The 27,350-nt window shown below is 37.4% G+C and overlaps 1 long non-coding RNA gene across 1 annotated transcript; it reads left to right on the top strand.

The window, feature by feature from the left end:
* The first annotated feature begins 2,061 nt into the window (after positions 1-2,061).
* On the top strand, positions 2,062-26,071 carry LOC129424036 (uncharacterized). The gene is made up of 3 exons (XR_008637951.2): positions 2,062-2,179; positions 14,974-15,097; positions 25,835-26,071. It is a non-coding gene; the product is annotated as an uncharacterized lncRNA (long non-coding RNA).
* The last annotated feature ends 1,279 nt before the right edge of the window (positions 26,072-27,350 follow it).

Below are 27,350 nucleotides of genomic sequence, written 5' to 3'. Positions count from 1 at the left end.
TTATGTTATGTCTGTTTTATTGTAATTAGATTTTTTTTGGGGTGTCTTTGAGCAGCAGAACTTAAACGACTGCATGTCCTTCCTCTGAAGTATTCAATCAGACGCTCATTAGTGGAGAAAGACAGATTCATCTTTTCTGATTCTCGACTGATTTTTCTCATCCTTTCTCCCGTTTTCATCTTTTCATCATTCATCTAAGGCGATTTGTCTTTGAAATGAAACAACGAATCGTTATTTGTACATTTGTGATCATTACAGGAAGAGGAATGGATTTCAGAACCGTGTAATGATGTCAAATGTTTACACTTTTAGTTCAGTCTTTCTTTACTGACCCTTTTTGCTGTTTTCTGACATGTTGGTTTGTAAATAAAAATTTTAATTGGTAAAGCATGGCACTTGCAATGCCGATGTCAAGGGTTTTCCAAATGCAGAAATGCAAATATGTATAGTGAATGGAGTTTTATGGTCAATACGGGATTAAATAATCTAAAATCTCCTAGAATTTACATATGCATTTGGCAAGTGCCATAACCATGAGCCAAAGGGATGCCAATAGTGTCTACAATGACAATCAAATCACACATACAGCCAGGACACTGAATGGTTGATGTTACCTGCTGTTATCTAAACTAGACCCTGTAAAATTGTAGGTTCAAAAACCAATCACCATTTTGTCTCTTGATCAAGACACTAAACTTAAGATTCTTTCGTAAGCAAGTAGGCTATTAGTGGAACTGTACACTCTAAAAATGCCAAATTTGGACAAACTCAACTGCTGGGTTAGCCTATAAGTAACCCTATGCTGGGTTGTTGTTACCCAACTATGTGTTAAAAAAACCCAGCATTTGGTAAATTGGGTTGAACTAATCCATCATAGGTTTATTTATAACCCAACAGATTATAAATAATCCCAACAATGGGTTAAAACAACCCAGCATTTGGTAAATTGGGTTGAACTAATCCATCATAGGTTTATTTATAACCCAACAGATTATAAATAATCCCAACCATGGGTTAAAACAACCCAGCATTTGGTAAATTGGGTTGAACTAATCCATCATAGGTTTATTTATAACCCAACAGATTATAAATAATCCCAACCATGGGTTAAAACAACCCAGCATTTTTTAGAGTGTGTGTCATAAAATGATACATTAATTCACATCTTTTTGAGGAGATATGCGATGTTGTGATTTTTACTTAAAACATGAAACTAAAAAATCCTTTACATTTCAGTGGAACCATAAGGACATTATTTATCAGGACTTTCAGTTCAACTCAAATTTACTGCTGTCAATTCTGTGGCTCTTTTTAACGTTTTGCATTGTTGCAAAGCAACTTTACAATAAATACATAAAAAAACAGATCACACTTTATAATTAGTTGCCCTAAAGCTGTGATGCGTAAATTTATTTTAGTTAAAAATGTAAAAAAATAAACATTTATTGGGTCTGTGTTTAAAACTTTCTCCTCAACTTAGCCCGATTCAATAAGCTTTTAATAATAATAATAATTTATAATTTAATTGTCGGGTTTCTCTTTCGCGGGAAAACGTTTGAAAAAACCTTTCATCTTTGTGTGATGACGTCACGTCCGTATACAGAAAGTAGACTCCTTCGTCACATCTGTGCTCCGGAAAGTGAGAAGAAGGGTATGTAACTTGTTTATAAAACATTTGCCTAGAGTTTAAACTTGTCAGCTAGATGGCGGCGTTTAATCTGCAAAAATTTAAAAGACGATCATCTGGGAAAGGTCATGTAAATATGTCATTTTATTACGTTCTACATCTGGGGGATTGTCTGTTGTTCAAACGGTAAAAGCTCAAACTGCTGAGTATCCAGTTAAAGGCGGAGTCCACGATGTTTGAAAAACGCTTTGGAAAAGAAGACGGGCCGACTACCAAAACACACTTATAGCCAATCAAATCAAATCATATGCCGGGTTGCGTATGTGTGGGGCGGGTCTATCAACAGAAGGTCCAGATTCTATTGGGGTAGGGGCGTGTTTGTTTAGGTGATTTCAAATATCAACATTGGCTTTCAAACATCATGGACTCCGCCTTTAAAAGGTTTAAAAGCAAACGAGCTCTTGCTAAAACAAAAGTTAATACCAGTGCTTCTCAACATCTGAAGCCATTAAATGTGCTACTTGAACAGAGATGACTTCTCCATCTGAACAGGTAACGTTAAAGCATCTATGTTGAAACATTTACGTTGTCATTTAGTCATAACAAACGCACATATACTTTTTAGATTACGTTTAATTTTTGGTATATGACTTTTAAGATGCACTTCTGTCATGTCGATGTATAACAATGAGAGTTCCGCTCAGATGCTTTCATGTTTACAGACATCAGATTCATCCGCGTAGAGTAACGTTAGCGGGACGAAGCACAACGCACATAATGAAAATTACTCCGCATATAACTGCAATTTTATAGTTCAAACATAGATGGCGATGGAGAGGCCAACCCTATCTCAGCTTTAAATACTATACTACAGATATAGAGAAGATATTTGTGTTTTTTGTAAAATTTCCCCTGAGACTATTAATTATTTATTTTGGGAGTGTCCCAAAACCCCCCCTTTTTTTGATAGAGCACAGTATTTACTTACAAAGAAAAGTTATGAAGCCTGTTAACTTTGAAAATGTTTTTCGTTTGATGGTGATAATATTATTCTATTTATGCTTGATTTAATTATTATAATTGCCCGTTATTATATTCTTAAAGTCAAATGGAATGAAAAATGCCAAGTTTTGAAGAATTTAAAATAGATTTTAAAATATATTTAGAGACAATATCCAAAAACAATAACTTGAAAGCAAGAAAGACTAAAAATAGAAAAAGATATACTATAGTACATACCATCATTAAATACCTGCTAGACCAGGGGTCTCCAACCTTTTTGTGAGCAAGGGATATCACAATGGATAAATAATCTGGCGGGCTATTTTTTATATAGTCTACTCAAAACTTATTTGTTTTACTTGTTGATTTTATCTTATTTTACTTATGTTTTATTGTTTCAAATGTTAACATACATAAGAAGCCAAACTAATATATAAATATGTAATAAATAAATATAAAAATTAAGGCTATTAATAGAATGTGGCGGGCAACTCACAGACTATGTGCGGGCAACATGGTGCCCACGGGCACCATGTTAGAAAACTGTGCTAGATTATCTGTGTTAAGATTATAGATAAAAGATTTAAAGTTAGGTTTTAACATTAATACAATCTAACTACACACAATACATGCCATTGAATGTAATTATAATGCACCAACATGTATGCACCTAGGTAATTTGTATCAATAGTTGTAAGTGGTTCTCAAACTTTTTCAGCGTGCGGCCCCGCTTGTGTACAGTGCATTTCTTCGCGCCCCCCCAAAGAAAATATATGACAAATTTGTGCTAAAATGTAACATTTTAATTAAACAAAACATATAAAATAATTCAAAGTAGTGCGGTTGGTTAGTAGCCTTATATTTTTTTGGTTTAATTACACAGAATTCATGATAAATTAATGTATTTTATAAAATCTCATAAAACTGGGGCCCCCAGTTTGAGAACCACTGGTCTAGCCCATCTATTGTAAAGTAAGGCTGAAGAAAATTCTAAAATATAAAGAATAAATGGTATTATTGCATTTTTTTTCTTTTTGGAAGATGTTCATTGGCAATACTTACTATAACAATGATTGTCTTTAGGTTTGTATTTGGACTGTTACATTCAAGTATGTGTATCAAAATTGATATCAACTGTACAAATTGTAAATGGTTTCTAAATAGAAAGATGACTGAATTGATGGCAAGTACGTTAAATTTAAACCATTTCTAAAAATGGATGGACATTTGAAGTACCTGCCATTTAACTTAAATGCTCGTACATGCCTTAGTGCTTTGAGTGGAGAATGCATGAAGATAATCGACTAAAAGAGTATATTTAGTAAAATAGCATGATAGATGATGGGTCTCATATTAAACCGGCATGCCATGCCATTGCAGCTTACATACGGGGCAAAAAGAAGAAAATCATCATTTCAAATCTTATATTTCTACATGAAGAATTTGCAATAATACCAGTCTGGCAAAGTAAGCAACCCCTCAGTAACTACCCAGAATACACTATAGCTGTTATGCCCTACTAACGGGCATCTGCAGAAGGCAACCCAGATTAATCATCAGAAAAATACACAAAAATCAAGCGCTACAGAAGAGTCTTCTGTGTGATCAGACCATAAGACTGCAATTATCCATGTCATCTCTCCTGATTTAATATACCATAAAAAGCTGTTATGACACATTATAAATGTTTAATGAAATCTAATAATTTTTATTAAAACAAAATGCCTGATCTTCTTCCACAGGCATGTCGACTGACAGCTTGATTCAGCTCCAGTTTGCTCGCTGTAGGAGCAGGGGTTTGTGTAATTGGTCGATAATGGGTTTTATAGAATGTGTTGTCATAAAGGCGGCTGTTTTCGTTTCATATTAAGCTCTCGCTGAAAGCCAGCATCCCTTTTATTGTTGCGCTGCGTTAAGGTTTAAGTACCCTCATCGCAGGTGTTTCCTGAATTTTAGATAACAAAACTCGCATACGCATTTCTGCTCGCCCCCTGATTCGGTGTTCATGCGGCAAAAAGCTGGAGAAATAATGAGAATTGCTCAGTCTGAAGCCCATAGTGTCTTAATTAGCACCGATTGGGCCGTGAAAGCCCTCAAGTGCCTGAATTAGCCATAAAAAAACACTCAGTGCATTAACAGGTCTAATAGAAAACATTGGGCGAAAAATCAATCCAGTGTGTTAATCACCAATAGTGCATATTTAAGACGAGCTCCAGTTTGTTAAAACAAGGTAAACAGATAAATACATATATGCATGTATACTTTTTGCACACAGCTGAAGTCATTTAATGTGAATGAATGAGTTGTTGACCGAGGTGGGGGGGGATGCCGGGGTTTGACTGGTCTATTCATCAGTAATTTTACTCTATAAAGGTCTGGCTACATCCAACACCAAACAAAGCAGAGTAGCATTAGAGACACAAAAGGTTCACAAAGACCCTGAGTACTTCTCATTAAACAGCATGCGGCTCTCCACACCAAGACTAATAGAGACTGGTACGCTCTCATCAGAGAGAAAGAGAGAGCTTTCATCTTACCATCCTCACCCTTTACAAATCCACCCCGATAGAAAGAAAGCACTCGGGCCTCTCTCCATGGAAATGCCCATTTAGGTTTTACCCTCGGTTTGGCTTTTTAAATGAATTCCTCTTTTGCAAACAATCAGGATGCCCCATCAACCTGTAAATCAAAAGGACCTCTCTAAAAGCCTGACTTATGAGATATTTCAAATGGAGAGGTCGGCCTGCCTCTCTATAATGCAGCCAGAACGTGGCTTTCTCATCTGCGCAAATGTGATTGTACATCTTGCAGAAAATGTTTCTAACACATAAATGCATTTGAAATTAAGCTCATAATAGGGGCCTTGCAATAAAACTTTCTCTGCTTTTTCGCGAAACGTTTCGTTTCTTAATGAGAAACCACGTTGGCCCCTAAAACAGACGCATGTCTGATTGGTCTCTTAAAAGTCAAGTCATTTCCAAGCCAGAAAAACGAATTAAAAGCAAATGCGCGAGCAGGTGCGAGTGGCGGCCGCCATTGATAGGTGAATCTGGGCGAACAGCATGAGAGAAGTGTTGGAAATGAGATCCCGCTGCCGGACCGCTTTACAAAACCAGACCGGCCTCCTCCTCACAATATGTATTACAAATTGGCTATTTGTATTGAGACTCTTCGGGGGCCCCAGGCATCGGGGGCACACATTCCCTCGGGACGCGGGCTCTATAGCTGGGGTCTTTTTAGCACCGTGTGGGGATGATGGGATGAGAAAGAGAGAGGGGCCCTGTTACGGTGGAAAATTATGTCACGGGAGTGCGCGCGGTGTCATTAATGCCACCCTCTCTTTTTCCTCGCGCTCTCGGGGGGCCCGCGCGCTCTCATCAGAATGCTAATTTACCTTTTAAGAATCCTCCCCCGGTGGACTTTTTGCGGGCTAAAGGGATGAAACGCACGCGCTCGCACGCGCAACTCGGACGCACAGATGCGGAGTGTCACCGGGCGCGCGATGGCACTCCTCGCCCACGTGCATTCAACCCCAATTAATTAACTCGTGGTAGGCAGGTACCCCTCTGCGGCGAGGCTCTGGTTTTTAAATGCGCATCTCATTTCGCAATTGGCTGCTCTGGCCACTTTTGTTAAGAGGGGACGTTTTTTCCCACCCGCACCCTTATTCAACATCTAGGCTTTTATTCCAAAACATAGCAAGCTCCCTATGTAGACATCATTGTAAGGCATAATAGCATGTGAGAAGATGTTTTCTTAAAAGATGTAAAGCAAATTCTATAATCTTATAATGTACTACAATAGCTGTAGATCAAATATGGCAGATGAAACGAGAGATCAGTGATTATAAATATAGGTCTAATTTAAATTAACTATGAAGCAAACGTTGTCAATACAAACAGTTAATTTCAATTATAGATTAGTTTAATTGTAATTCGATTTATTGAGTTTCCATTACGCATTGCGTGAGTAGCCTATTGCTATAAATATATTCCTTATTGTCGATTTACACCCCTCAGAAAAATGTAATGCCACAGAAGAACCATATCTGGTTCCCAAAAATAACCTTCTGTTAATGGTTCTTAAACATTATCGTTCTGCAGTACGACAAAGAACCTTTTGGGAACCCTTATTTTTTTCAAATGGCAACCTGTTCAGATCTTATGGCATTCTTTGTTTCCATGCCAACCCGTATCATAACGCCACAATGGATTCATGTTTGACTTTGCTGTGGGTGACAGCTAAATATTTATCACCTCTTCATGATCTATAAGCGCGCCTATAACGCACCCGATAGTCTAGAGTTACCTAATTACCCATAAGTAAACATTTAGTTTATTTTCCATGACGGTCACGTGAGAGTATGCAACTTTTAAACAGAAGACGTGAACTGTTGCAGACTCAATTAATTCCCTCAAACACGACATGAACGCGATACTAGAACCCAGATGGCAATGTAGAGAGCGAACAGAGCCTTAATCCCCTTCTATATCCTGTATGAGGGATTAATACACTGAGGGGGAACACATGTGCACGTTACAAAATAAAACGCTTTAAAGGGTGTCTTTGTTTGCCCCTCACGCGCTCCCTTGACGGATGTTGGATGAAAGGCACAAATAGAGAGTGATGGAGCTCTAATTGCGGGCAGTTGTCATATGGAGATATTTGAATAGAGATTACGGACACCACTTCACGCAGATCCACTCCCGTTTAGAGCAGTGCAGGGATGAGAGATGAGGAGAAACGGAGGGATTACACAAATAGACTTCACTTACCCAATTAACACTCAAACAAGAGACAGAACGCACTGCTTAACATCTCACTAGCGCTTTTGGCCTCTCGTGTCGCATCTATCTAATGCCAGATTAGCGATAATAACAGATATTTGTAATCCACGTCAAGAGGGGATAGTGACACCACGTGACTCCCGGTGAAATTAGAAGTTGGCGCGTTTATATTGATTTGCGTTACGCATCTCTCATACTTGTACAAAGGAGACCTTTTTTGGGTGGAGGGGTTTTGAGATGTGTATGTGCTGGAACAAAAATTAGCACAGATAAATTTGTCTCTGAGGTCTCTTTGTTTCAGGCTAGTTGCTGAAAACCCTAAAGTAGGCTAATGTTTGTGATTTTTTCATAAAATAATGTAAAGAACATTCTGTGAAAATATAACCTTAATATATTGACTGAGTAAGATCATGTCAAATATTGATAATCAGTGTGTAAACTTTTCTAATCGCATAATTAGATTATAAAACGTTTGCAAGGATTTCAGATAGGGTCACAAAAGAGGCTTTTTCTGTGACAGGAACCTTTTAGAAGTTAATTAAATCCAGCCTCTTTTTATTATTATTATTATTATTATTATTATAGGTTTGTTATTGTGTGGGAAAATTGGGGGACAGTAGCTTTATACATTAGATATAATTGTAAAAATATTATAAGAACTTGCATGTTACATTAAATACACCTAATTAGAAAGAATAAACAATATTAAATTTAATATTCAAACATATAATAGTCAACTAAAACGTTTAGACTTCATAATGCATATGGCACAAAATCCAAATTGCACAAATATGTTTTAGGTATTTCCTAAAAAGCAAACTGTCTCTCTTCACTTCTGCTTTGCTTTTGTTTCACTACAAATACCTATAGAAACACAGTCTATTTTTTATAACTTGTGAAGATGTTGCGCATTTATTTTTTGAGCTGTGTGTGTGCGCGTTCGTAAATAGCTTCACTAATCACCGCGTTTGAAAAGCGTTGATTTATGGCCGTTGTTGAATGCGGGCCATGATGAGAGGGCCGGTGGTAAGTGCATTTGGATGTCTCTGTGTGATGGTGGCGTAAATAGGCGCTTTATTTATTGCCGTGCTGGGGCCCTCCGCGCGGAAGAGCGCCTCCCCAAATTGAAATATAGCGCGAGTTTACTCTGCTGATTAGGGCTCGAGCGCTGCAGCCGCCCAAGGCTATCATCAAACAGAGAGCAGCTCGAGCTGACACCTAATTGTGGCGGGATTAATGTGCGCCGAGTGACAACAAATAACCCCGGGTGTCAACTCGGGCGACTGGTGGCGCACAATGGATGAGGAGCGGAGTTTGGTGCGGGGCCACGTGGGTCCCTAATGTCGCGTAATCCGTGATAATCCTATAAAGGCTCGATTATATCTGTTGTTATCCGTTTAGGGATTTTGGGCGCCCTGCTGAGAGATATTTTGTCAGATTATTGTATGAAATATGAATTATTTGGTAACATGTCTGTGGGATTTGTTCCACTGGGCATTGGATGAATTGTGGGAAGTTGGGCTGTTGTATACATTTATACAAATAGACTTGAACCTGATTTTTAATATGTTAGCATTCTTGTAGATATAATGCTGAGAAAAGTAGTCTAGTATCCACATGAAATGAAAAACATTTGCTTAATCTTTCATAGCATTACGTTTCTTACATCGCATTATTTTCGCTGCATTGATGTGGACTGAAATACAATACACCACTTAGAGCCCATTTAAGAGTTTTTGTCACTGGGTTCTCTGCGCTACCTTAGAAAAATACAATTTGTTATTGCAATTTCATTTCGTTTTCCTCCTCAATTGAATTCATAAATCGGTGCGTGTGCATGCGTTTTGTGACCGAATAAATACGTTTATGAATAAATAAGTAAAAAGTGACGTCATAATGAACTGCATAGTTTTGTTTGTAGGATATTATTGTCTTTGCTTGACTTGAGAGCGAGCCCCTCCCATACTCACACACAGTCCCAAAAAATACATCGATGAGAGTCCCAGCGAATTGCAAGCTTCTCTGCAGAAGTTCATCCAAGCGTTACCATATAAACTTCCAATAAAACAGAGCCGCGTGATGACCTTTACCGTAATTCATCACCGTGCGCGCCGGTGACTGAGGGAGGCCCTTCACAGACCGATAATTTGATTACTACAACATCTGTAACATCAATAATGTCCGATGAGATTGTTTTGCGCAACCAAACATGCCGTGGCCATAAAAGTGAGAGAGGGAGAGAGAGAAGGTGTCATCAGTTAGGCCTCTGTCTCTGACATTTCACTTCACTTGCTTTTCTGATCAGGTGAGCATGCAAGATTAGAGATTGTGCACGTGCCACAACAGGGCGTTTGACGGTGACTCTGTCCCATATGGCAGTCATCTGCGCGTGGACAATGTTCTTTGGAAAAGATGTAGCTATAGTAAGTATGCCACTCAAGTGTGGACACAACTATTCAATCTAATTCTATAATCAGAACATTTAACGCAACTTTTCTGTCAAGTGCATCCACTGCGCATATCATTGATATTATACATTTTTTATTTTTAAAATGCATTTATATTATATTGTTAAGTGAAAGTAATTTTAAGCATTTAAACATAATTCTTACGATAAGCCCGTATATAAGGTCACGAGAAGACGAAATTGATTCAAATGTATCCGCTTTTTAAGACTAAACTTTGTATGCACTGCGCATCTCAGAAAGGTTGTGATCGGATGGCCCTGAACTAATATTAACCTGACACTGGTTCCTCTGATTACCCTAAATCATTCTAGTTTATTTGTTTTATCTGCTAAATAATGAGTTAAAATCGCAGGTGAGAGACACAACCCGTCTGCACGGTTCAAACCCCCAAACGAACGCGCAGGAACAGAACTGGATATAAATGTTTTGCCTAACTAGAGGAAGCATTGCGCTCACAACCCAATCGCGTGATCCATTAAGCTCATTTATTAAACGCAATTTGCCTTGTGTCATTGAGTTGAGTAACGCCTCAGAGTTAAGAACGTTAAGACACACACGACCACCGGGCGGGACAGCGGGGAAACACAGATCTGACACGCGGAATTAGGAGGCAATTAAGAAGAGGTGGTTCCCGGATAAACGCTGGACACCTATGGACAGCACCGGGCGAGTGTAATGTCAGTTTAATTGCTGTATTCTGATCGCACTTTAATGGCACTATCACCCTCGCCAGCACCGTTAAAGCGCTTTTTGATTGCACCAAGGCACTTTCTGGTTATCACTGGTCACTTGTTTCCTGACCTATAAAAAGTTGTTGGGGCATGTTGTCGCAATGAGACAATGTGTGTCGAATTAGCTATATCTTGTTGTGGCCAAGACTTTAAGGTATATGCGCTTATAAACCTTGACTTAAATTACATCAGGCGGACTTTTTCCCTATTCCAGCACATTTCTGCACAGGAGATCAGCCAAATGCATGCATCCATGAACTTATGCATGCGTATATCTGCTAGTTTGTTTATCTGCAAGGCTGTGTGGCGTTGCGTCCTGCAGTTCCCATGCGCAAAGACGCATTGTTAGTTGTGGTTTGTGTTAACTAATAAGAGCGTGTTTTGCACAACAACGGGTATCTTTAAATCATCTTTGTTTGTGTTTTCAATTCCCTTTTTTTCCACTCTGAGATGGTAGTTTTTTGTCGCTATTCTTTATTATTAGGCACATTTAAGGCCTGGCGCATGCAGGGAGCGCAGGCTCCACGTTCAAGGTTGAGTTATTTTGGGGCATTTTGTGTGAGCTATTTGTCTCAGCAGTCAGTACTGTTAATGTTACATTAGCTGTTTGATGTTTCATCATTTCAACCAATATTGCGTGAGATAACGAATGTAAAATGAAAACGCGAGGAACACGTTTGAATTCCCTCAGAAGGTGCGGGGAAAAATTCCACGCGCCATGCCTATTAGCCTGGGTAATTTATTTTGTGTATGTCAGAAAACAAGAAGGCCAGAAAAAAATGAATATGGGGCTTTCTTTTCCATTACCAAACATTACAATCTTATTTCCATCACTGCACCGTTAAGTAATTTGCGAAAACCCAACAGAGGCTGGCGAGCCACGCGCGTGGCGTGTGTTTAAATCCATTACTTTACCTTTTAATCAAACCTCGAGCTCGTGTCAAAACGCGCAGTTTTCGCCATGCATCTCTCCGAGCTCGTTCCAGTTCACCGGATGACCTTGAAAATGTTTGCTCTCTTATATGTCGCCCCTCTCTCTCTCTCTCTCTCTCTCTCTCTCTCTCTCTCTAAACCTCTCTCTCATGCACGAATGGACATCTAGATTCCCATCTATTTCTGTGAAGCTTATAAAGAAATAAACACAGCTGTTCTACACAACTGTAGACTAGCAAAGAAATATTAAAAATAGTTGATAATGAAGATGAAGATAGTCGTGACCACAACAACGAATAACTTAAACAATGTCAACTTTATGCTGATCATAAATTAAAATGTAAGCATTTGTTAAGATTTAACAAAGACATTGAATATCTTTTTTGTGTGTGTTCCAACTGGCTGGATAAAATAAATAGGATTTGTAACCTTAAATGTTTAGTTTAGCATATGATTATTAACAAAATATTAAGAAAACATGTTTACCAGGGAATACATGCATTCATGTGAAGTGATGAATGTAAAATATAACTGTTTGATAAAATGTATAAAATAGATATGTGTAGGTATCTTTATTTTAAAATATTTTCCTGTAAACAAAAAAGTTACTTAAACTTTTTAAAACCCTCAATGATTAGCCATGTAATCCTCATGACCATACTCTTTTTGTTGAAGAACATACCTAGTTTGTGTTTGCCAAAACTAGGGAAAACTGCAATAAATCCTTTTAAGAACAAATGATATACTGCAAGTTGCACTTTTTATGGCAATATTTTATATCCTTTGTATAACTTATATGACTCATTGAAAACACTTTACAATAAAGTTAAACATGCTAACATTATACATTCGTTTTTTTTACTTTAACAATGAACAATATGTCTAATGGATTTTGAAAAATTTACTTATACACATTTTAAATAAAACTTTTTATGTATCTGTTAATGCACAATTAACACTGAACAATTGGTTTTGTATTGACTAACATTCAAGATTGATAAATGTGGTAGAAATATGTCGCTAAGTGTTACTTTATAGTTGCATTAACTAATGAGACCTTATTGTAAAGTGTTACTCTCATATCTGCTCCTGACAAACCATGAGGTTTCTGATATTTTGATTTTGTGTAAATTAGATAATATTAAATATTATTAGATAATTTTTTACAATTCAAAATCACATTAATTTTACTTTTACTTTTGTCGTCTTAACTTTGCACTGCCTGTGCTGCAACCGTGAAAACGTCGAAGACCTATTTATGGTTGCTTGCATGGTTTTGGAAGGCATATGTCTGTTTCTGTGTGTGTGTGTGTGTGTGTGTGTGTGTGTGTGTGTGTGTGTGTGTTTGGGTTGATGGGGGGGGGGGGTGCATGTTAGTTGCTTTCGTCTGTGATTTATCACAGTCCCGGGGAACGAGGCTCCCGTTCCGGGCCGGGCCTGTCCTAACGCATTTCACCGCGCGCATCAACCGTGATTAAACACCTGCTATGGCGCGCGAACAAAGCGCGCTAATCCAATATGTATCTCTGACATCTTAAATATCGTCCAATCCCCCGGCATCACGCGCAGCTTTTCCGCAAGATGGAATTCTAAAACATATTTTTCTAATTTATGGACGGACGATAAATCAAAATTAAGCCGTGGACAACGAAATATACATCAGCGTGCCGAAAAGAGGCAGTGCTATAGGCTCGAGTGCGTGCATAGGTGTGGGGTTCATGGTTTGGGTTGGGGTTTCTGTTTTGAGACGTTCGGATAATGATTTGACAATACATTTGTCACATCAAATGATGTCTCCATAAACAAACTTGCCATGGTAACCATGGTTTCCGACATGTATAGCACACTAATATTACTTTAACTGCAACAATGCTACATTAACAAAGTGATTACCGGTAATTGAAATTTAGAATATAATACAATTATAGTGTTTTTGCAAATGTGCAACATGTAACTGTTGTTTTGGTTAAATATGGTTACCTTAGTCATTTATGTGTGTAGGGGTGCAACATGGCCTGACACAGGACTTCAGCGCACATCTTACACAGTAGCCTATAGATGTTTAAATGTTGAGATTCAAGCTTTTCTTTTGGGTCACGTGCGTCTTTCCACGCCTTTTTAAATCATGCATTGTATTCAGATAAAAACTGTATGAGTTGTTCTTATAATTTGCATGCTAATTTGTCATTGACAGTGTTTAGCGAGAACGCATTTGTGTTCTTTTCTCTGCAGCTAGATTGCGCGCTCTCGGATAGACACAAGGCGCAGAAGCCCATTCTCTCCGGTCACTGTCCCGGTGACGCTTATTATTTGTGACTCTTCAATTCCACAGTTTCCCCGAAATCTCAGCACATTGTGCCCGGCGCATTACGCGCCGTGAACTACTCGGACATCAGACGCGTGTCTTTGGCCCCAGCCACATAATGGATTTAGCATCCTGTTCTCGTGTTTGGAAACAGCCCAACAGCAATGGTCCTGCGACCAGAGAAAGTGTGCTGATGAGCAGCAAAGAAAATATTTGACCATCGTTTTGTTTGTCCGCGTCTACAGCGATTTTTCTTTTATTTCGCATTTTTGAAACAAGGGCACGAGAAATGTCTCCCTGCAAAAATAATACATCACCAAACTGACCTAGTTTGCAGGACCGCGGGTGCTTGGGAAGGATAATTGTTTGTAATCATCTTAATTAATATAATAATCATCTAATTTTATACCTCCTAATGAAAATTAAGTACATTTTGATGCATAAGTTGTAATCAGCAGGCCAAGTAATTCATCTAATGATTTGTATCGGTGTTTATTCAAATAAGCAAACAATTTAATGCATTAATTTATACAGATTAAAACTTTGCGAGACCAAACAAGCCTGTTGTGGAATGCGTGCAAATTTGGCATAAATACAGCACGTTCCTGTATACAGAAAACAAAAGGACGTAACTTTGTGGTTAAGTTCATAAGGAATAAAATCTTGAAAAGTCTATAAATTGCATTTTTCTTAAAAATATAAAAATAATATAAAGAAAAATATTTTAATTGGTGAGCATTATGTTAACATAGATCATTACTGTATTTAATGATTCAATAATTTGAGAGATGAACTTGATGGCATAATTTAGGTAGGCCATTGGCTGAACATACAACAATTTAAAAAGTTGTGATGACTTAACACACTTCACACTTCATAAAACTACAATCCAGAAGAATGCATGTGTATAGACTTTCTAAAATAATTGTATTTTTTACAATTGTGATTCATTTATTTGCATTATTTATAAATTTATATTGATTATAATCAAAGCAATCTGTTCATGTGTTTATGCAGACATTGTATATGCGTGCTTTGTTGCTCATTAATTTTAGGATATTTAATGTCACATTTTGTCCATTCCTAATATCTGTCTTTTTCTTTCCCATCAATACATCAGTCAATCAATCTTCACCAGCCCACGTGCCATCAGCAGCTGGGTTTTGTGTTTGTTTGAACGAAAGCGCCGCTTCATGAGAGTTTTGATGAGCTCGAGTGATAAACGAGGACACAGTTTGGTGAGAGTAAGTGAAAATCACGTTCTCTTTCTCTACTCAGCGACTTTTATGTAAAACAGCGCAATTAAACAATGTCCTGAAAATGAATGTATGCTGGAAACATGAGGCTCGTTTGCCTGATGAATGGCTGCACTTTGGCTCAGTGTGATTTTAGTTGAGTGTGCTTTTAATGTTGCTCTCATTGAAGTTTTCCGAGTGAATTTCACAGCGTTCAAACCATTATTTATTTATATGTTTGTTTGTTTGTTTTATCCCCTGCTGTTTCTTGTTTTTAGACTATACAACAACTATTACATCTAGTTATAATAATTAGTGGCTATAATAATAATAATAATTGTTATTGTTGTTTAATAGAGCCCAAAGCTGGTTTAAGTGGTCTGCCAGATGATGTCCCAGTCTGAACTGCTGAGAGGAGCCCCAATACTATTAAACCAGGCCAGTATGATCTGGATTATTTTCAACCCAGTGTTGGGTCAAAGGGGAAAAACCCAGCCGTTGGGTTAAATTAACCTAGAAAAAGTTTATATTTGACCTAACAATAAGTTAAAACAACCCAACATTTTGGGTTGAAACAACCCAGCAAGCATATGTTAAATTTCAACCCAGTGAGTTGGGTTTGTCCTTTTTGACCCAAAGCTGAGTTGTAAATAACCCAGAGTCTAAAAAATGCTGGGTTATTTTCAACTCAGTACTGTGTCAAAAAGGGACGAGCCCAGCACGCTGGGTAGTAATGGGTGTTATAACCCAAAATGCTGGGTTGTTTTAACCCAATGTTGTGTCTGGGTAAATTTTTTTGATCTATCCAACCATATGATGAAACAACCCAGCATTTTGGGTTAAAACAAATGATGTTTTATTAACAAGGTTCGGGAGGAGCACGATCAGATAATTAACTAATCAAGCACAGGTGCATCTCATTTGGAAATCAGCCAAACACTACATATACAGACATCCTACCTATCTCAGTCTTGATATTGTTTTCCGAAATCCCTCCACCACCCCAACTCGCCACTCTAATCTGTTCTATCAAAGATTGGGATGGGGGAGTTCTCCGAGTTCGGGCCATACCTTGGATTCGGAGTTCGAGCTTCACTCCATATCCAGAGCCCTCCCCCAGGACAGCACGCCAAAATATGCTTACTTTCGCAATCAGATTAGATGTAAGGGTGAACTCGTGAATACAGCATAGATGAATTTAAACGCAAAAAGTTGGGTTTGTCCATTTGATCCAACCATGCACTCAAAAAACAAAAATTGTGAGCCCAAAAAGTGATGAGCCCAATTGTTGGGTAAAATTAACCAATAAAATGTTTATATTTGACCCAACATTGGGGTGAAACAACCCAGCCAAGGTTAAATTACAACCCAACGGGCTGGGCTCATCCATTTTTTTATTCCAACACTGGGTTGAAAAAACCCAACATTTTTTACAGTGTGTATTTAAACAACCCAGTATTTTGGGTTAAAACAATACAGCATAGAATAATTTAAACCCAAAAGTTGGGTTTGTCTATTTTGTCCAACCATGCACTCAAAAAAAAAAAAAAAAAATGCTGAGTTATTTTCAACCCAGTGTTGGGTCAGAAAGTGATGAGCCCAACCGTTGTGTAAAATTAACCAATAAAATGTTTATATTTGACCCAACATTGGGGTGAAACAACCCAGCCAAGGTTAAATTACAACCCAACGTGCTGGGCTCCTCCATTTTTTTATTCCAATGCTGGGTTGAAAATAACCCAACATTTTTTAGAGTGTGAATTTAAAAAACCCAGCATTTTGGGTTAAAACAATACTGCATAGATTAATTTAAACCCAAAAGTTGGGTTTGTCTATTTTATCCAATCATGCACTCAAAACAAATGCTGGGTTATTTTCAACCCAGTGCTGGGTCAAAAAGTGATGAACCCAACCGTTTGGTAAAATTAACCAATAAAATGTTTATATTTGACCCAACTTGGGGTGAAACAACCCAGCCAAGGTTAAATTACAACCCAACGTGCTGGGCTCGTCCATTTTTTTATTCCAATGCTGGGTTGAAAATAACCCAACATTTTTTAGAGTGTGGATTTAAAAAAAACAGCATTTTGGGTTAAAACAATACAGCATAGATTAATTTAAACCCAAAAGTTGGGTTTGTCTATTTTATCCAACCATGCACTCAAAAAAAAAAAAAAAAAAATGCTGGGTTATTTTCAACCCATTGCCGAGTCAAAAAGTGATGAGCCCAACCGTTGGGCTCATCTATTTTTTATTCCAATGCTGGGTTGAAAATAACCAAACATTTTTTAAAGTGTTGGGCAAAATCTGTAATGTTCCCATTTGTAGGATGATTTGGATAAAAGCGTTTGATAAATAAATGTATCATAGTAAATGTAGCACTTGATGGTGTTATTGATGTACTTCATCAGGTGTTGCGGTATTGTACACAGCACCATTTGAATTTCGATGCATCATGAACATTGTTGTAGCTGTTGTTGGTGGGCGAGAGTGGGCGAGGGAATTTCTATTCCTGCTTTTGCCTCCGTTCGGCATCTGAAACAGGGGGATGTGATCAATCTGCCGCCTATTAGGGCCGTTAATTGATAATGCATACTAATTAGGCAGAGCTTTGGTACTTTAGAGACTTTGAGGAGGTAATTGTCGGCACGAGTCCAAATGCAGTTTAAAAAGCAGTCTGCACGAGGTGAAAAAGCTCAGCACGCTGGCAAACGCGTGAGGGGCCTGTAATGAACTGCACCCACAAACACTTTTTCTGTGCATGCATACATTATGATAGCTTCCCTGTTAAACTTTGGATGCTTTATGTGCTTTGACTAGTGATGAGTTGAAGTGAACTTTGAATCTTAATAGCTTTCTTACTTCTTCCATAAGTTAAACAATAACTTTGAATCCTATATAGTGAAAACTGATCTTGTGAATGGTCAACATGCATTGATTATGATGGATACGGCCTCTCTCCCATTGGCAGGAACACGTTGGCGTTTTCATGTCACTGGTGTATGTTGGTCTACACAAACGTCTTTCCTGTCGTGTATGATGCAAGCTTGGGCATCTTGATCGAGACGCATTTAACTTCACTTGATGCGACATCAAGCAGTTCCTGACATGCATGCATCAAAGCACGGACCTCTAATTAAACCAGATCAACATGTGAGAATATTTGTTCCTTTTCAGTGTCAAAATCAAGACCTTTTGAACCGTCAATCTCCCGCGTAAATGAGCGTGTCTGTCTCTCATGTACAGAGGCCGGACGTGATGTTGTCAAAAGCGGTTGCCATGGCGGTTTGTTGTGGCTCTCGACCCGAATTTGTTCCCCTTTGCTCCGTGCGTCCCTCACTAGTGAAGCTCGTGGTGCGTGTCTGAAGGTTGTCACATGCTGTTTTCTTTACAAATGGTTCACGGCATCCTTAAAAAGTCTGGCTGTATTAATATTTATGCAAAAGTTCACTTTCATTTTTGTTCGTCAGTTTCATTGGGATCGCAATGAATGATGAGAATTCTGCAGCCCTTCATCATCTGCATGTAGGTCTACTTCATAAAACATCAATTGTTTTAAAAGTTACATAACTTAAATTTTGGGAAATGTCAACATAATCTAATATCAATTTGTTTGTATTTAACAAGGTGGCTAATTCGTACGACCACATTTGTACGTTTCTGTGTGACTTGCCTTCGCCCAGTGACGTTGGGCTTAGGGGTGGGGTCTCATTATCGTTTTTGATAACCATACGTTTTGGTACAAATCACTTTGTACGATTTCACACGAGTATGCCAACTAGTAAACTACTTACAAATTCCTGTGAGATCAGCCTGCATTGTAGAAATGACAGTAATACTGGGAGCTGTTTTCCAGTAACTTACTGTAGATTTATATTTATGTTATTTACTGGCAACAGTTTTTTAAAAGTTAAATTAAACATTAAACATTAGACATTAACAAGTCTTTATCTTTACAGGATAAAACTAAAATAAAAGCCTCATGCAAAGCATTCTGAACCAAAATCTGAAGGAAAAACAGAAAAAGATTGATGAGGATTTCTGGTTCCCAGAATGCTTTGCATGAGGCTGTTATTTTATAGTTTTATTTGTAAAGATAAAGACTTGTTAATGTTTAATGTTCATTTAACTTTGAACAAACTGTTGCCAGTAAATAACATACATTTAAATAAACAGTAAGTTAATGGAAAACAGCTGCATAATTACAGCAATTTTAGTAGTTTTTACTACACTGTACTATAGAAGTAGCTAACTACTGTAAAGTTGCATATTATTTAAAATATATAATATATCTGATTATGTAATGTATAATTTAATCAGAGCCACATTTTTTCGTATTACAATAAAACGTGACATTAAAACAGTGCTGTAGCATTTAGTTATGTTGCACTACTACTTGAAGTAGTTGGTTATTTAGAAAGCTAAAATATATTTTTTTATAAAAACAGCTACCACTTAAAAATGTATTTTGTTAGAAGTAGCTAACTACTGTAAAGTTGCATTTAATTTAAAATAATATCTGATTATGTAATGTATAATTAAATCAGAGCAACATTTTTTCTGGTAATGAAATGAACCGTATTACAGTAAAACGTGACATAAAAACAGTGCTGTAGCATTTAGTTATGTTGCACTACTACTTGAAGTAGTTGGTTATTCAGAAAGCTAAAATATATTTTTTATAAAAACAGCTACCACTTAAAAATGAATTTTGTTAAAGTTACACTGTAAAAAAATTCTGTAGAAATTACAGTATTACTGGCAACTAGCTGCCAGTACTACTGTAGAATTTACATTTATGTTATTTACTGACAACAGTTTGTTCAAAGTTAAATAAACATGAAACATTTTCAGTCTTTATCTTCTACAGTAAGTTACTGGCAACCAGCTGCATAATTACAGCAAATTTTACAAAAAGTTAGTATTGCCAATTTTTTAAAATACTCCCAACACTGGTTCCAGTGTATTATATTACATGTGCATGTGTTCAACAGGCAATAATTGTCCAAAGGCTCAGATATAAACAGATTTTAAGTCATAAGCCTTGTAGTCAGACAATATAAATACTTAATTTAATTACGTTTTAAAATACAACTTTCTGTATATGGGGTATTGCATAAAAAACATTTAGCTCCGGGTCACGGCACCACCTCAATCTGGTACTAAATACAATGTTGTCTCAAACTGCAAGTATTTAAAAGCATGTGACATTGTTTTCATTGAAAATCTGTTTAATACAGCCCCTCTCTCTCCCTCGATTTACCTTTCTCTCGTTATTTTCCTTCGGATTTGTTTGTTTCCTGCTTTTCTCAAGGGTTGTGTGGAGACGGACAGCCTTGCCAGATTCATTTTCTGATCAAAGCTGTTTGATTTGGTCAATTTTGCCACATTGGAGACGTTCTCCATTACTGAGATAAATAGCCCCGGGCTAACTGTCAACCAAAACTTGTAAGCTAATAAATTATTCCAATTTCTCCCCGCCGGATTTCTCCTGGGAGACAGCCTCTAGGAAATACACTTTTTGATTAGTAAATTTCTGTGTGTGTGTGTCTGGACATTCGGATGTGTCGTCTTTGATTAGTGGCGGCTCCGTTAAAGCGGAGGGCGGCAGTAGGGCTGTCAGTCGAGCACAGACTCTAATGCATAATGCATTGACACAACAGGCTTCCTGCCACCTCCCCAGAGCGAGCGACAGGAGAGCAGGGCTTACCCTCACCTGCGAGCTCCTTCTCTCTCCTTCTGTCCCTTTCTTGGCTGCGAGACCTCGCTAACCATCTCAGGAATAAAGCATTGTGACAGATCCTCTCTCTCACTTCAGACCTCTGCCTAACACACACACACACAAACTTGGAAATAGGTTGACTTGAACTGAAAGTGTGCAATCAGCAGAAAAAGGTTAGCACTGTCTGACTGATCGGGTTGTTGGGAAATTGATCTCCACCCACTGGCCAGCTAAACACTACACCCCCGTCTACCACCCCATATACACCTGGTCTTTCTTTTTTAAACTTCTTATTTGTCCTAATTCTTCCTTTCTTTTTTCACACCCTGTTCATTTTTAAGACATAAATAATCAAAATCTGGCTCCCCTTGTGATGTCAGAAGGGGATAATTCTGTCCCTTAATCTGCACTATCCAACCATAGCACTGCAAGTTAGTGCATATAACTCTTCATTTCCATTTACTTTTTCTTTAATTTCTTTTCTACTTTGACTTCAGCTCCTCACCCTGCACCCCCGTGGGTCTCGTGGCATGTGCTGGTGACTCAATAACACCCCCCGTGTGCCGTTTAAGGAGGGGGGTACAGAACAAACACATCTCCCAGACCCTGAGCACCAAAAACTACACTCATCATTTATCAGCTAGCTAAATGCTGCCCGAACCATTTCCCTTCCAGCAGAGAGAGAGAGGGGAGGGGGGGATGGGAGCTTCGCTGGGTGAATTAAACTTTTGAGGGTTCAGCGCTTTCCCACTTTGGCGATTCATCTTTCCTCTCACCCAGGAAGTGCACACCCAGCAGGAGAGGGAGGTAATTACATCTCCACATGACACGCCGCCTCATTACCGCTGCTGTGTCTTGCTCACCGACACCGCTGTAGTTTAGCGATGGCGTATGCAGGGGGTGTAGAGATGAAGGGTGTGTTTTTTGGTTAAACAGTAATGGCTGGCTACACACGGCCTCTCTGTAGGTGAGTTAACCGCTGCAGAACGAAGGACATTTGATGCACTGAAAATTACTTTATTGGGCTAATGCAAGTACTAACAGGCTTTGTTTTGTGTCTTTATAGGTTATAATAAGTCTACATTAAGGATGTATAGTAATGATTACAAAGATGTAGATATTATATTAATGTAGGATGATTTACTGTGTAGAAGGCCACCATGCCACCGTTTGTTGTTTTTGCAATGGTATAATCTTCATTTGAATACAACCAGAAAATACAAGAAATTTGTGTTAGGTATTTAATGTGAGATCCTCTTACACTACTAGGCAATACCAGGAACCTATGTATCTTTTAAACCTAAATGAAATAAAATCCTAATTTCTAATTCTAATCAAATGACTTCAAGACTTTAGTCTCTTCAAAAGAGTTTGTTTATGTGTTTAGTGCCAAGAGAGGATACAATACTGACTTTTACCTAAAGCAGCCATTTTGTTCTGAAAATTGTTTTTGTGTTTTTAATTTTATGCACATATTTCTTATAATTTCTCTTTTTATCTTAATAAAAGGAGCTAAAGAAATCTGAGTGCATATAAGAGATTTTATGAATTTTATAAATAAGGTCACAGTATGAATATATTACAGTGAGTAAATAGGCTATAGGCGGCTATAGGCGGTATAAGTTTGTGTCATGCAAATTTTTCGCTCAAGTTGAATATTTTCAACTTGGACAAAGACGCGTTTGAGGCAAATAGTGCGTGTTTTCGCGGTAAACATGCCCCCCATATCGCAAAAGATACAAACCCCAAAGAAAAACGTGTGTTATCATCTACAACGTAAATCTCTTTTCTTGGAGTACAACAAACACACGGATTGTAGGCAAGAGTTTACTTCCTGGGATTGGTGATGTAGACAAGACCGACATTATCATAATTCCTCCTGCTTTGACTCACAGCCTGTAAGTTAACTCCTGTTAGCATTGCATTGTGAGCGAATCTTTCAAACATGGTAAGGAGCGTCACATTTTGGTTGACGTCAGAGGTATTCAGGCCAATCACAACTTAAAGATTAGCTGGCCAATCAGGGACACAGCGCTTTTCAAATCGATGAGTTTTGTAGGAAATCATTGCTTTGGAGGAAAGCAGTATATCTAAAGTAACATGATCTCACAGAAAGTCGTCTTAGTCACGCAAAATTTTTATTAATTTATTCGTGTTCATGGCACGAAATTCTGCCTTTTTTTGTGACTTGAGCATGAATGACTTTTTCGTGACACTCGCACAAATTTCTATAAATAGTTTCTCGTGTCCGTGGCACGACTTTCTTTTTCATGTTATTTTATGTAGCGTTTTCTCTTAGTTTTTTCCTATTTTTAAATCATTGTCGCTTGGGGTTGGGGTTAGATTTGGGGTTTGGGTTAGGACGTATTGGTTTCTACATGTTTTTCTTCCACTTTCAAAACTATTCTCACCTGGAGTTGGAGCCTAAAAGGGTAACAGAAAGTGATTCTAACCCCAACCCCAAGCGGCAATGGTAAGAAAATAGAAAAAACAATGAGAAAACAATACATAAAATGAAACGAAAAAGAAAGCTGTGCAACAGACTCGAGAAACTATTTATAGAAATTCGTGGGAGTGTCACGAAAAAGACATTCATGCTCAAGGACACAAATAAATGAATACAATTTTGCGTGACTATAACATGAGATCAGTCTGATCTAGGGCCACAAAAATGTACGGTATGTGAAAAATAATGCGTTTTTTTTTTACCATAAAGCACCCGAAAACATTGTATTATACTAAATACACAAAATAACATCTACTTCATCTACTTTTTATTTATTTAGCTTGTTATCAGAAATAAACTACTCTAAAATGACTCTGCGTTATTGATACTTTGTAGAAGTTTACCAGAAGTTAGGTTTGTTGTTTATGTTGTTACTGCTGAAACCATATATACAGTATATAGTACATATTTCTTAGATTAGTGGTTCTTAAGTGGTGGGCCGTTACCCTGGACCACAAAACCAGTCACAAATTTTAAATTCAGATTTATACATAATTTGAATGCTGGATAAATAAGCTTTCCATTGATGTGTGGTTTTTAGGATACGACATGTTCGGCTAAGATACAACTATTTAAAAATCGGAATTTGAGGGTGCAAAAAAATCTAACTATAGAAAATCGCCTTTAAAGTTGTCCAAAGGAACACATATTACTAATAATAAATATTTTTTATATATATTTACGGTAGTATATTTACAAAATATCTTCATGGAACATGATTATTACTATACATTTGAATGATTTTGCCATAAAAAATCGATAATTTTGACAAACAAAAAAATTGTTGGGTTCAAATATAGCTACCCGTGTGACTTATGTAAAAACAAATCACTTACCACTTTATCCAAAGTAAAATTAGCATCCTAAAGTAAAACCAGGTTGAGAATGATATAGTGATACAGTAAAATCTTGATAGGGTACATTTATTTATGAAGGTTATACTATGTAGATACAAGACATAATAAAAATGTTAAACAAGCACCTGTAAAGAGAAGATCAGATTTGATGAATTCATTAAAATTCAAGCATGGCTCATTAGGTCCCTTAGACCAGCAATAAACCACAGCCTAAAATTCATAACTCATAAGAATCTCTGACTTTTTAATAATGGTGTAATTAAATCAAACAGGAAGCATGTAAATCTGGGCGATGATATCTGACAGTCAGTGTTTTAAAGCACCTCCAGCTTTTTCTGTCTTCAGACAGAAATCGTAGTGGTTCAATAGTCATTTTGATCTCGCTGATTTAGTTAATTACTCTGTATCAGCCGAAGTCATCGATCCCACCTATCTCCCGCTGTTAGCCACACCCGGGGGTCAGCGAGTGATTGACAGCCATGTAAATCAGCAGGTGTCTGTAAAAGGGACTGTATCCTCCACTCAGCTGGCCTGACTTGAGACCCTCAGGTCTTGCAATTTTTAAACCAAATTTAAACTTAATGCTGTTTTGTTTTGTTCTGTGTTGTTTATCTCACGGAGTAATTGCATTTAACTAAGCTTGTCACTCCCATTGTTGTTTGTCTTGCATGTAGGATTATTTAATTATATTAAACTGATGAAGGGTCACAATACCACTAAATGTTAGTGTTATATTTGGTTGTCATTAAATGCATTTTAAATTTATTAGTTATTTATTTTATTCTAAGCAAAACTTTTATGTTTCCTCTCATGCAAAAACAATCAAGGGTTAACTAGAGTGTCGTGTGAAAACCCATCTGTGTTCTACATAAAATCAGTCTACATAATGTAAAGAACATTATAATAAAAAATAACCTTGATATCTTTAATAATGACTGAGTAAGATAATGTCAAAGATTGAAATCGTACATCCAATATAAGTTTAGTACTTAAAGTTTTGTTCAACACAAATAATGAATCTTTTAAAGGTGACATAGAATGATTGAACGGAGTATTTATCCTTGTTCTGTGATGTGACATGTAGACAAAAATTTTTTGTTTGGGTCTGTAATGCCTTAGAAGCTTTCTAAAAACCTCTCTCAGATAGCTCTATTAGGGTGGGGGATTTTAAACAAGTGGTTTTGCACCTATTTGGCTCCCCCTACTGGCTTAACTTGCAATCTCATTACTGATTGGCTGACTTTGCTGCCACTCAAAAAATGTAGCCAATTATTTTAAAGTCTGCTAATCATATGTAAATAAAATCTCATCTGGGGATGCATGATACAAAAATATGTTTATTAATTGTATGTTCCTTTATGCATTTAGCAGATGCTTTAATGCAAAGTGAAAGTGCATATACATTTTATCAGTACTTGTATGTTCCTAGGATTCGAACACATAAGCTTTTGCGCTGCTAATGCAATGCTATAGCTAAAGGAACATCTGTGCTGCATCTATGCTTTCTGTGTGGTTTGTTTCACTGTTGGCATGGTAATAAGATTATATGCCATAAGATACAACGATGCGCGTATGACTGTGTGTCTGAGAACGAAAGAGAAAAGTGTGAAGCACTGAGCTATGGAATAGGGCTGTTAGTCTGTCTACCCTTTGGATTTCAGATGTGACTGCTTGACAGTGCAGGTGTATTTTCCTGCCTGTCGTTGATCCGGACAACACCAGTGACCCAAGCAGGGTGTGTGACGGAGAGTTTGTGTTGAGTCTCATCGGATTTGGGCCACCGGGACTCCACGGGTACAGTCATTCACTCAATCACAGATGAGACGAATACAAACATATTCTTGAATAAACATATTTCATTCTTTCATAAATGTCTGTATTTTGCGACTATGTAGTTGTAGCTAAAGTATTGCTAGATGGTTGCTAGGGTGTTCTGGGTGGTAGCTAGGGAATAACTTGATGGATGCTTCTGTAGGGTGTTCAGGGTAATAGCTAGGGAATTGCTAGATGGTTGCTAGGGTGTTCTAGGCAGTAGGGAATTGCTAGATTTTTATTATGGTGTTTTGGATGGGGAATTATTAGATGGTTGTTAGGGTGTTCTGGGTGGTAGCTAGGGAATTTCTAGATGTTTTTTCTGGGTGCTAGCTAGGGAATTACTTGATGGTTGCTAGGGTGTTGCTAGATGGTTTTAGGCAGAGTCGTATAAAGAGAGAGTTACAAAACGCTTTGATCTCGCCGCCGCGCGGTCACGTGATTCATGTAACGTTCTACAGTTCCAAACCAAGCAGGGCTGTCAATCTGTTTGCATAGGTTTTCAGCTATTTAAGGTAAATATTAGCTTGTAATGTGAATTGATCACTATACTTACTACGTTTATAACGTTTTTTTTACTAGGGAGTGATGGAAATACAGTAAATCAGTTAATAAAGATAAACAGTTAATGGTGACCCAAAGATAACTGTGGTTATCTATACCAACTACAGCAACACAGTTTATCTTTTATTTTTGTAGCAAAAATATGGCTATATAAATGTCTATCAATCTGCTAAAAACATAATTCCTACTCTTTTACTATATTATAATCAGAAAAAAAGATCGCCAACGCGGTTATTTGTAACAGTGAAACATAACACACTAAATTCATATTTAATTGTATTTATAGTACACATTAAATGTTAATATAATTATACATGATTTTCGAGGATACATCACTCGTATTACTTACCAAACACAATGAAACACATAGCAGCATTGTGAAGCAGTGTGACTTTCTTATGAGGCAGCTTCTCGCTGTTGCCCCCTAGTGTTACTCGCAATAGATAAAAAAAGATAAGTATAAAGTAGATGGCCACCAGTAATAAAATTTTAAACCATTAAATCTATATTATTCACACATTATACACAACTCATTAAAATATAAAAATGTTACTAGTTATTATTAACGATAATCATTACCTACAGCAGAGTTCATAAAATATCACTCTTGACTATATTCATAAAATGTCTGAAAATGTAAAGAGAAACGGCAATTTCATCGATTTACCAGCAGGTGCCATTGAAATGAATGGGCACGTAACTTCCGGTAAACTCTGCTAATAATAAATAACAACAAAGTACTTTAAACATAGTTTATTTATATAACAAGCAAAAAACAACACATAGATTACCTAGGAAACC

This window comes from Misgurnus anguillicaudatus, chromosome 9 (assembly GCF_027580225.2).
Source record: "Misgurnus anguillicaudatus chromosome 9, ASM2758022v2, whole genome shotgun sequence".
Taxonomy (NCBI): Eukaryota; Metazoa; Chordata; class Actinopteri; order Cypriniformes; family Cobitidae; genus Misgurnus; species Misgurnus anguillicaudatus.
The sequence above is the reverse complement of the archived record's forward strand: the minus strand, read 5'-3'. Positions and strand labels throughout refer to the sequence as shown.